This window comes from Lathyrus oleraceus, chromosome 2 (genome assembly GCF_024323335.1).
Source record: "Lathyrus oleraceus cultivar Zhongwan6 chromosome 2, CAAS_Psat_ZW6_1.0, whole genome shotgun sequence".
In the NCBI taxonomy this organism is placed as follows: Eukaryota; Viridiplantae; Streptophyta; class Magnoliopsida; order Fabales; family Fabaceae; genus Lathyrus; species Lathyrus oleraceus.
The window spans coordinates 312472673-312484498 of NC_066580.1; the positions used below are offsets into that span (position 1 = coordinate 312472673).

The window sequence follows — 11826 nt, forward strand, 5'->3', positions numbered from 1 at the left end:
GAAATCATATCTTTTGATTTCTCAATCAACAGATGACTGAATGAATGTCATAAAAGACTAGATAAAATGTCAGAATTCTTGACTTTTCATCTAAATCCTGATGAATGCTTTTAACTAATGAAATGTGCGACAAAATGGATCTATTATGCTATGCTGATGCAGGTAAAAAACTTGGGGTAAAATTTAGGGTATGACAACGGCAGTGTGGTTTTAGTGTAAATTGCTTCCACTACTTCGTTTGTTTCGGTATCCTTATGGGTTAACGCACATTTAGCTGTATTACTTTCCAGTTGGGCTATGAGTCATTCGTAAGGGAAAACGTCTTGATAGGCACTCGTTCAGGTTCAATACCTTCCATTTTGACAAGTGATCAACCACGACATTTTCAGTGCCTCTCTTATCTTTGATTTCTATATCAAACTCTTGTAGGAGTAAAATCCACCTTATGAGTCTTGGTTTGGCGTCCTTTTTACTTAATAGGTACCTAATTGCGGCATGATCGGTATAGATAATTATCTTTTCTCCTACTAGGTAAGAACAAAATTTATCTAAGGCGAACACGACAGTTAAAAGTTCCTTTTCTGTGGTGGCGTAATTCATTTGTGCAGGATCTAGGGTTCTACTTGTGTAGTATATTGCATGAAGTTTCTTATCCTTTCTTTGTCCTAAGACTGCGCCTACGGCATAGTCACTAGCGTTACACATGATTTCAAACAGTAATCTCCAATCGGGTGGTTGCCTGATAGGTGCGATGATAAGAGTTGTTTTCAATTGTTCAAATGTTGTTAGGCATTTGTCGTCAAAGATGAATCCGGCGTCTTTCATCAATAAGCTAGTTAGTGGTTTGGTGATTTTTGAGAAATCTTTAATGAATCGTCGGTAGAAACCGGCGTGTTCTAAGAAACTTCGTATTTCTCTTACGGTTTTCAGAGGTTGAAGGTTTTCTATAACTTCTATTTTAGCCTTGTCAACTGCAATCCCCTTATCAGACACTATGTGTCCGAGTACAATTCCTTGTCGGACCATGAAATGACATTTTCCCCAGTTTAACACGAGGTTCACTTTTACGCATCTTTCAAGTACCATTTCAAGATTCGATAAACATCCTTCAAAGCTCTACCCACAAACAGAGAAATCGTCCATAAAAACTTCCATGATGTCGTCTATAAAATCAACGAAAATTGATATCATGCACCTTTGGAATGTTGCGGGAGCGTTACATAGTCCGAACGACATTCGTTGATAGACGAACGTACCATAGGGACATGTGAAGGTTGTTTTCTCTTGGTCGTCAGGATGAATAGGAATTTGTAAGAATCCTGAATAACCGTCTAAATAGCAGAAGTGAGAATGCTAAGCCAATCGTTCAAGCATTTGATCAATAAACGATAAAGGAAAATAATCCTTTCGAGTGGCTTTGTTTAATTTTCTATAATCAATGCACATTCTACTTCCAGTTACCACTGTTTATGCTATAGATTCGCCTTTTTCATTATTAACAATTGTGACGCCTCCCTTCTTTGTTACGACATGTACTGGGTAGACCTATTGACTATCGGATATTGGGTAGATAATCTCTGTTTCTAACAGCTTTTGCACTTCTTTCTTTACTACATCGCTCATAATTGGATTTATCATTCTTTGATGTTCTCTAGAGGTCTTATTGTCTTCCTCTAGCATAATGTGATGCATGCATATGGAATGGCTTATTCCTTTTAGATTTGAGATATTGTAGCCTAAAGCAGTTGGATATTTCCTTAAAATGTGTAGGAGTTTTTCAGTTTCTATCTGCCCTAAGTATGCATTAACTATTACAGGTCGCTCGAGTTCAGTGTCTAGGAATTCGTACCTTAAATTTTTGGGTAGCGTTTTAAGTTCTAAGGCTGGTTTCTTTGGGCAAGGCATATGATTGGGCGTTAGTGCTACACATTCGCTTAAGCTGTCATCTTGGTATTCGTTACTCCAATTTTCATCTTCAAAAGTAGGAGGCCTTGGAATTTTTAGTATTTCGGAGTATGAAGTTTGTTTATTCGCCATTTCTCTTACACATCCGTCGATGACATCTAGCAGACAACGTGTATCATCTATAGTTGGTGCCTTTAAGAATTCCGTCAAAATAAATTCGACTTTTTCCTCACCAACTTCAAAGGTTAGCTTGCCTTTCTTAACATCTATAATAGCTCCGACAGTGGCTAAGAATGGTCTTCCTAATATTATAGGGATATTGGAACCCTCTTTTACGTCCATGATTATGAAATCATTAGGAATATAGAATTGACCTATGCGCACCGGAACATTCTCTAACATACCTACGGGGAATTTAACAGAATGATCCACAAGTTGTACGGATATCCTAGTTGGTCTTAATGCTCCCATTTTAAGCCTTTCGCATATGGACAAGGGCATTAAGCTAATACTGGCTCCTAAGTCGCATAATTCTTTGTTTATGACAAATTTTCCGATTAAACAAGGTATGGAGAAACTCCCTAGGTCTTTCAGCTTAGGAGGCATATTGTTTTGTATTATGGAGCTACACTCACTAGTAAGTGTAACAGTTTCGTTGTCCTCGATCTTCTTCTTGTTAGATAAGATCTCCTTAAGAAACTTAGCGTATGAGGGCATTTGAGTGATGGCTTCTGTAAAGGGTATTGTGATATTCAATTGTTTTAGAAGCTCTACAAAATTCTTAAATTACCCTACACTTTTAGATTTAACAAGTCTTTAAGGATATGGGATATGAGGTTTATACGGTGGTGGAGGCACATATGGTTCTTCTTTCTCTACGGCCTCTTTGCTTTTATCTTCCTTTAGTTCGTGTTCCTTCTCAGTTATCTTACCAGGATCTTGGTGCATGGTTGGGTTTTGAATTCTAGGGCGGTCGATTCGTCTAATTTTGTCCTACTTTGTAGTATAATAGAATTTGCATGACCTTTCAGGTTTGGTTGTGGTTGTCCAGGAAATGTACCTGCAGGGGAAGCAGTAGGTGCTTTTTGTTGAGCCACTTGCGAAATTTGTGTTTCTAACATTTTTTATGGGTGGCTAAAGCGTCTACTTTGTTTGCTAACTTCTTGATTTACTCACTAATGTGTATGTTTTGATTTAGGAAATCCTTATTTGTTTGGGCTTGGGTAGCTATGAAGTTTTCCATCATTAATTCTAGGTTTGACTTCCTAGGAGCATTTGGAGCATTTGTGGCAGCTTTATGATATCCCGGTGGTACAACAGGTGCTTGGTTAGGTGCATACATTGCGTTATTGTTTTTGTACAAAAAGTTCAGATGGTTCTTCCAACCTGGGTTATAGGTGTTTGAGTAAGGGTTTCCTTGAGCATAATTCACTTGGTCTGTGGAGATTCCTGTCAAAAGTTGACATTCTGAGGCAGCATACTCAGGAACTCCACATATCTCACAGTTTGATGCTACGGCAGCCACGGTGGCTATGGGTGTTATGGTCAGGTTTTCTATCTTTTGAGTGAGAGCATCTACCTTAGCATTGACATTGTCTAGACTTCTTATTTCGTACATACCTCCTTTCGTTGGAGGTTTCTCTACGGAGGTTCTTTCTCTTCCTCACTGGTAGTGATTCTGGGTCATACTTTTGATAAGTTGATAGGCCTTATTGTAGGGTTTATCCATCAGTGCGCCACCTGTGGCGGTGTCTATTGTCAATCTTGTGTTGTACAAGAGACTGTTGTAAAAGGTATGGATGATCAACCACTCTTCTAGACCGTGATGTGGACAAAGCCTCATCATGTCCTTGTATCTCTCCCAAGCTTCAAAAAGTGATTCGTTGTCTTTTTTTTTAAACCCGTTTATTTGGGCTCTTAGCATAGTCGTCTTACTGGGTGGGAAATATCGTGTTAAGAAAACTTTCTTCAACTCGTTCCACGTAGTGACAGAGTTAGATGGTAGACACTAGAGCCAACTCTAGCTCTATCTCTTAATGAGAAAGGGAAAAGACGTAGTCTTATAGCTTTGGGGCTGACACCATTCGCTTTCATTGTGTCTACGTATTGCAAAAACACTGACAAATGTAGGTTCGGGTCCTCCGTGGGACTACCGGAAAATTGGTTTTGTTGTACGACTGACAACAATGAAGGTTTTAGTTCGATTTTCCTTGATGGCAGGTGATCAGTCACCATTTATGCTAGGTATTTCACTATTTAACCGTAAATAAGTCAGGTAAACTGCGTAAACTTAAGCATTTTTAGTTAGATATAAGCTCAATTCTATAATATAGAGTGTGTTGTTACTTATGAGTTTCTTGAGGATATTTTACACTTTTGGGTATGTTAGCAGGTCAAAAACTAGTTTGGAAGCTCAGGGAATCAAACGTCAGATGCGAAATTGAGCCAGAGCAAGAAAACGGAAGAAAAAATCAATTCTTGGAGAACCTGCTGTCCATACACGTATTGCCTTACATGATACGCGTATGGACCTTCCCATTACGCGTAGCATACGCAAAGGACCAGAGGGGTGGAAAATCAAGCAAAAAGACAAGCTTCTGGTGATACGCGTACGGGAGTTAGCAATACGCGTAACAGATGCTGTCTTACGTGCAATACGCGTATGAAACAGCGCAATACGCGTATGAAGCCCAGAATCTGGAAAAGCCCAGCTGCGTAGCTATTTATACGGGAGAATGCGATTTTGCTGGAGTTGGACAATTTTGGAGAAAAAAGAAGCGTTTTGAGAGCTGGAGACTCAAGGATTATCGGAGGATTCATATGTTCAAGAGTTTTTGATTATTGAAGATTGATTTCTCAAGAAATTCTGTAACGACAACAATTCTTATCTTTGTTTTTATTTCTATTATGAGTAGCTAAACCCCCCATTGCTAGGGGGGTGACCCTGATTCTGAATGTGACAAATTTTATGTTTATGAATGCATTGACTATTTCTTCCTCTCAATTGATTTGTTCATATTACCGTTCTTTATGCTTTATTCGTCGGACCAACGAATGATGATTAATATGAATAGTTTAAGCTGGACAACAATTATTTATTGATATGTATAAGAACTTTGGATAGTAAAAATAACCTAGAACTAGGGATATTCTATCTGACCGGTAATTCTTGATATTCGAATGCTTGAGTATGAACTTAATTATTTATGGACATAGTAATTAGGTTACATAATCAAATGTCTTTTCACTAAGGAATTAGGAATAGATACCCTTGAGGACCGAAATCAATTGGACAAGATTATTGTCCAAGCCTTCATAAATTATATCTGTTACACGAAGTTTCATTCACCGAACCCTAGCAATCTACTCTAATTTGTCTCTCGTTCAACCATTTTATTTGTTTTATTTATTTGCAATTGATAGTATAATTACTCACAACACAAAAACCAAAGGGTTTTTGTCTAATTGAAACAATCTATAAACTCTGTATCGTCAAGCAGTCCTTGAGATCGACAAACGGGGAATTTCCCTTTTATTACTACAGTGAGAAAAATAGTACACTTGCTATTTTCCCATCAGCAGGGGTAGCGATGTTGTTAAGTGGTTCATCCTGCGAATGGATGACATAGTACTTGAGAGGACGGTTTTGTGGTCCTTCAGCCATCTCTGGTTGTATAACTGGTTCAGGAATAGGGATATTAGGATCGAGAAGATTACACTTGATACGATGTTCTCGTATCAGGTCTCGTATCCAGCGTTCTAATCTTAGATAACGCTCTGGTTCGTTGAATGGTAGCTTTAATTTCTCGCCTTGAGAGAGAGTACTTGGCATACACTCGACAATTAGAAAGGGAAATATATTTGTTTGCCTTAGTCTATACTGGACAACACTAGAGTTACGATATCAACTAAATTAGTCCCCGACAACGGCGCCAAAAATTTGATCGCGTGACTAGTATGTCTATGGGATTCGTGACTGCAAGTGCACAGTCGTATCACGTAGTTTTAAAGATTATCGAAGCCAAAGGACTAATAATCGAACTTACCGTTATCTAATGTTACTATGTAAATCTAAGGCTAGGGAATTCTCTAGGAGTTGAGGGACAAAGAGAAATAACTACTAATGAAAACAGAATTTTAATAAATATATTTAATAGAGGGATATCGGTATGTAACGCATCAAACCTCGGGGATTCGATAGATAGTTGGTATAATCTTAAACATCAAAATATTCTTCAGTAAAAATTATTTATTTAAAAGACTTTGTCTCACACTCTCATTTTTATTGACTCTGACCATACTCTTAAACCAGAATGTTTCGCTCTCGCTGTCTCATTTGAATTAAAAGCAATTTTTGGAAATAAATAAAGTCTAGTTAATCCCAAAGCGCTCTCACTGTATTTAGGATTAATGTCTGGTTTCAGCTATCCGGTTAAAATCTCAAACTCTCGTTTTTATTGACCGTAACCTTTGTTTGCTTTGTACTCTCGTACGAAAATAGTTTTGAATTTAGAACAAGAAACTATAACCGGAGAATAATATTTTATAAAATTCAACACCAATTATTTACGAATCCCATCGTTTCGACGGTCTTTACATGTTCTAATGTGGTGGGCGTCACCTGTTCTATTGTGGCGGGCGCCACACATTTCTTTATTTTGCTCCATTTTCTTTATTTTTTGTTATTTTCATCTTTGCTTGCCTAGACATCTCTTATTCGATAAATACCTAAAATAAACATAAAGTACGACATATCAAATTCGAGAAACATCGAGTTCCTTCCCAGTCATCCGTAAATGTCGGGTCGTGTAGCGCCTTCCTTGATATCGATAAATATCAAATTTGTTTTGACCCAGTCATTGGTAAATGTCTGGTCTTGTTTCATTTGTAAAACATCACTGTTCGATGTCGGTAAACATCGAGTTCCTTCCCAGTCATCGGTAAATGTCTGGTCCTGTTTCACTTATAAACATCTTTTTCATCCCTAGTGAAGCCGCCATCGGTAAATGGCCTCGCTTTCTTTGATATCAGTAAATATCAAATTTGTTTTGAAGCCACCATAGGTAAATGGCCTCGCTTTCCTTGATATCGGTAAATATCAAATTTGTTTTGAAGCCGCCATCGGTAAATGGCCTCGCTTTCTTTGATATCGGTAAATATCAAATTTGTTTTGAAGCCGCCATCGGTAAATGGCCTCGCTTTCCTTGATATCGGTAAATATCAAATCTGTTTTGAAGTCGCCATCGGTAAATGGCCTCGCTTTCCTTGATTCATCACCTACGGAGTGCAAATTCTCCGGTTTTTTTTTGGTATTCAATCCCTGTTTACCTTGAAAGTCTGATAGCCGCTGCTTTCATCCGTTTCGGTTCACAGTTGATTGAATAGTGCAGCTGTAACACCTCAAATTTGCCCACCCTCATTCATGCATTCATTTTAGGTCATTTAACATTTCATATTGCATTTCATCATGTCAATCAGAATTAGCTCCAAGAGTTTGTCTTCCAAGAAGCTTGGATATCATTCAAGTCGTTTTCAGAGGTTTTCTTCAAAAGATCAAGCTAAATGGGCTCAGTACAGTTCAAAATTCATATGTGAAATCGAAAGTCAACAGTTGGTCAGCTGAGGGTCAAATGGCTAGGGAATGACTTGAGTTACTTCCAACATGTTCAAATGGGATCTATTCATCATTCAAAATGTTGATCTTAAAGGAGCAAAAGTCTGTTCCTGAGCTGTCATGCTCGCTAGGCGAGTAGAAAGGTTCGCCTAGCGAGTCCCCAAGATAAGCCACCAGAATCACCTGCGCTCAGAAGAACTCTTTGAACTGTCATGCTCGCTAGGCGAGCAAATTCTTCGCTAGGCGAAGCCCACGCGTTTTGAAAATAAAAAAGTATAACAGAAAGATCATGGGCCTGAACTGCCTTCATTCTGAGCCCACCAAGCCACAAAAATCAGGATATAAATTCTAAATTTCCTTGAAATAAAACCCTAGAGAGTGAAGAAACCTAGAACTAATTGGTGCAGCCTCCAGACACTGAAGAGAAAAAATTCACTCGGACTCTGAGACTTTTCACACTGACTCACACACTTTTTCACTTCCATCTCACACAAACCCTAACTGTTGCATTGCAAACCCCAACCGTGCATTCAATTTCATTCGATCTCTCCAATCAGGTTTGCCCTCATTTTCATTACTTTATGCTTTCAATTTGAAATTTCTGAATGTATGAGGTATTTTGGGTGAATTTGGAAGAGTGGGTATCGTTAGGTTTTGCATATGGGTTTAGATGTGCATGAATGTGTAGAACAACGCCTTGAATGTTTAATCACTTACTTTCCGAAATGAGCACCATAGGATTTGGAGTTTCTAAAATTGGACTGTTATTAAGGAAGAACCCAGAACCCGCAGACATTCGCTAGCCCATCGCTAAGCGAACATGTAGCGAAGCTTCGCTAAGCCTTCGCTAAGCGAAACAGTAGCGATCATGGCAGTAGTTGGTTTTTTCTGTTTGCTCTCTAATTTTTTCTGTGTTTATTATGACATGTTTTCTATTGCATCCGGATACATGTTTTAGTATGTATGTCATGTCTTGATGTGTGGATCCTTGCCCCCTGACTTTGAGTTTTGATATCCTTTTGATGCATTTGTTGGACTAGAGGTTTAGGCCTCCTATCCTTGGTTGCTTTTTGTGAACTTTAATAGCATGATTCCTGTGGTTGCTATGATTCTTTTGTTTGGTGTAACTCTTGATTGCACCCCATCTTATTATTCTAACTTGTTTGTTGAGTTTTTGTGAGGGCTCACATGACTCTTGAGGAGATAGCTTGCTTGGTATTCCACTTTATTTGTGGGATACCATTTGGAGATTTATTCTGATTGCTTTGCTGACTTGTTTTCTTTGATGGTGCTAGCTTGAGAGATCTCTGGATTTCTTGTCTCTTTAATTGTTGTTACTTCGGATCTTTATCCGTGTGGTTGATCTCTTGATCCCTTTTACATCTTTTCAGCATTTTACCGATTTCTTAGCTGGAAGACCTCGATAGGAGGCAATGTTTTTGTGTGTTTACTTTTGTGCCTAAAGACCTCCAAGAGGAGGCACCAGTGCTAAAGACCTCCATGAAGAGGCAATTGACGGATAAAAGGGATTAGTAGTCAATCCCCCGTTATTCAATGTGTCGTTCTTTATGCTCACACTACGTGTCGATGCTTCAGAACAAAAGCCCAAGATCTTTTGTCCGGTCAGTCAGTGGAGAGGGTTCCATCTTCCTGAATCCCCACTTTTTGTCATAAGCTCACCCTGTCCAGGGTTAAGAGCTACGAGGTCTTATCCTCATTACCCTTTTGATCTGCTCACCCTGACGTTCAATGTCAATGGTTAAGAGCCCATTTGATTACTTTTCCTTGGCTTGTTTGTCAAGGTTGATATGACCCCTCTTGACTAAAGCCCTACCCATGTATGTTTGAGCCCCCTTGTTGGTGTGTTTACTTTATGCTATATGTTTTTGTGTGGTGTGATCGTCTCCCCATAGGATTGCTAGGCTTCGTATAGTCTCTCGTTTGCATGTCAATTAAGGTAGCACGGTTCCTTCGTCTAGGACTTCCTTTTTGCATGAGCATTCCTAAAACACAAACAAACTCATTGATTTTTCTTCTCCTAAGAACACATTAACTCCTTCTACTACAGGTGAGTAAGTCTCCAAAGGTCGAGCATCCGGTAGATTGTGTAGTAACGTCGTTCATCTAAAAAAGACAAAACAAACAAAAATAGGTTAGCCGAGCTACGGTGCTCTGATTCTCAATCCTTCTTGAGATACGTATGCAGCAGGGTAGGGCCTGTGCGAGCAACAACTCTTTCTTTTCCCTACTTTGATTTTCTCTCTTTCGCATCGCATATAGGACTTTTTATACACACACTTTAGACATAAATAGCAAGCGTGGATCCTGTGGAGTACCACAGACGTGAAGGGGTGCGATAACCTTCCCTTCACGTAACCGGCCCCCTTACTCAGTTTTCTTTGGTTCGAGACTTTGTTTTATCCGTTCCCTATTGGTTATGCAGTACTACCTTTCCCTCCTCTTGGGATAAAAGTACATAGCTGGCGACTCTACTCTTCTTCCGCGCCACTCCTTTTTGCGTTTGTACTTGGATTCGGGAAATCCGGGGAGTGACAGCTGGCGACTCTGCCGGGGACTTATTTTCCCTAGTGGGCCTTTCCTAGCGTTTGTTTGTTTATTGTCTATTGTGTGTTATTTATTGCTTCGCATACTTATCTGCTTGCATTGCATCCTATGTGCGCTTTACTGTTTAATGCATATTGTGCTGACTGTGTATCTGTTTCGCTGTTGGGTGGGAGTCACAAGAGGTAAAAGGCCCAATACACATGCTATGAGTGAACTTTAGGACACCTAGGAATAGAGTGATTCATGGGAAGCGGGTGGTATGGCGCCACTTAGCGGAACATTGTATCACGAGCAATTCAGATTCCGATGGGGTATTATCGTTGCATACACCTGGTGTGCATATGATGATATTCTTGAAAAGATTGTTTATCCTGCGTTTCTCTCGACCTTACCCTGGCCTAGATTACACCCGTGAGTGGGGCGAGAATGAATCATTTACAGGTACTGATGGTGACTTGTTCTGTTGGTGACCGTGTCCTGTTGGTGACTTATGTTTGGTTCTTGTTGGTGACCGTTGGTTCTGAAGTCTGGGTTCTAAGTTGATGATTGTGTTCTATGGTTCCCGGTTCCGAATTCATGCTGAAGTTCTGATCCTGTGCCTTGTGATACACAGCCAATCAACCATTGTTTCATCATTTTGCATCATAGCATGTTTATTTCCAAAAAAATAATGCATAAAAAGAGAAAAAAAAAAGTTAACCCGCATATGCATATCATTTTTCAGGTTTATTCATGATAAAACATAGCATACGCATCATATGCACATCATTTTCCAGCCTTTTCAATCATCAGAGCAGGGTGTCCAGAATCAGAAAGGGCCGTGTACTTTCACTAGTGCTGGATTGATGAATCACGGGGATGTCTTTGCAACAGACAATGAAGATGGTGATAGTGATTGTGATATGGATAATTGGGTGCGCCCGTGTGCTCCAGGGGAGAAGATCAACAACTGGACTGTTGAAGAAATAGTCCAAGTTACTCTTCAGACAGAGTAATTTTCTTTTGTTTTTCATTTTGCATGAAAACCCTACGCTCTGCGCAAGGCGTAGTGGTTCATTCTAGGGCCACATCATGTTTTAAATTTTCAATGATTATCATCAACAAAGGACGTTTTGCAATCAAATTTGTGCTCACTGTCTTTCTGTTTTTACTACTTTCATTTTCAAAACAATAAAAATGGCAATGTTTTTTTTGTGTGACTTTCTTGAACTCTTTTCTAAAATAAAGCATGAAACACCGTTTGTGCAGAATTGATCTTACGGATTCCATTAAAAACAGTTATGTTATGGCTCAGTATGACTTCGATAATCCCATCTACCAAGCCGAAGAGGAGAGTGAAGAAGATTGTGAACTCCCCAAAGAATTGGCCAGACTATTGAAACAGGAGGAAAAGGTCATTCAACCTCATCAGGAAGAGTTGGAAGTCATTAACCTTGGTACTGAGGGCGCAAAGAAAGAGATCAAGATAGGGGCTGCTTTAGAGGAAAAGGTCAAGAGAGGGCTGATTGAAATGCTGCAAGAATATGTGGACGTATTCGCATGGTTGTATCAAGATATGCCTGGTTTGGATACAGATATTGTGGTGCACAGGCTACCTCTCAGAGAAGGTTATCCTTCGGTGAAGCAGAAGCTTTGCAGAACTAGTCCTGATATGGCTGTCAAGATCAAAGAGGAGGTTCAGAAACAGTTGGATGCAGGTTTTCTAGCAGTTACCAATTATCCCCCTTGGGTGGCCAACATCG

The 11826-nt window shown here is 39.4% G+C and overlaps 1 non-coding gene across 1 annotated transcript; it reads left to right on the plus strand.

The window, feature by feature from the left end:
• Window positions 1-3722: 3722 nt before the first annotated feature.
• On the plus strand, window positions 3723-3829 carry LOC127124569 (small nucleolar RNA R71). Its single transcript, XR_007804045.1, has one exon. It is a non-coding gene; the product is annotated as a small nucleolar RNA R71 (small nucleolar RNA).
• The last annotated feature ends 7997 nt before the right edge of the window (window positions 3830-11826 follow it).